Source organism: Penaeus vannamei, chromosome 12 (genome assembly GCF_042767895.1).
Source record: "Penaeus vannamei isolate JL-2024 chromosome 12, ASM4276789v1, whole genome shotgun sequence".
In the NCBI taxonomy this organism is placed as follows: domain Eukaryota; kingdom Metazoa; phylum Arthropoda; class Malacostraca; order Decapoda; family Penaeidae; genus Penaeus; species Penaeus vannamei.
In genome coordinates, this window is record NC_091560.1 from 28,961,469 (window position 1) to 28,961,869 (window position 401).

Below are 401 nucleotides of genomic sequence, written 5' to 3' on the forward strand. Positions count from 1 at the left end.
ATTTATTTTATTTCATTTTTTGTGGGTGATGTCTTAGTTTTTTTCAAATACGGATTGTTTGGTGTTTTCCAAAGGACAGAGAGTAGTTCAAGAATACATGCACAATGTTTTTTTTTTTTTTTTTTTGTGAAAAGAAGTAAGTATCTAATATTGGATGTATTTATAAATATTTTGGTATGTGTCCTTGGCAGTTTTCAAATTAGTTACTCAAAACAAAGGAACGCTTCATGCTTGGTTGAGATACATTGACTTATAAGTTATATGTGAGTGTGTCTGGGTTAAGGGGAAAGTTATTCACAGCGCACCGTGTATTTTTTATTTTTTTTTCTTTGTATGTGTGTATGTGTGTGTTTACAGTATGTGCATAAAATATATAAAAAAAGACATACATGTCTGTATAT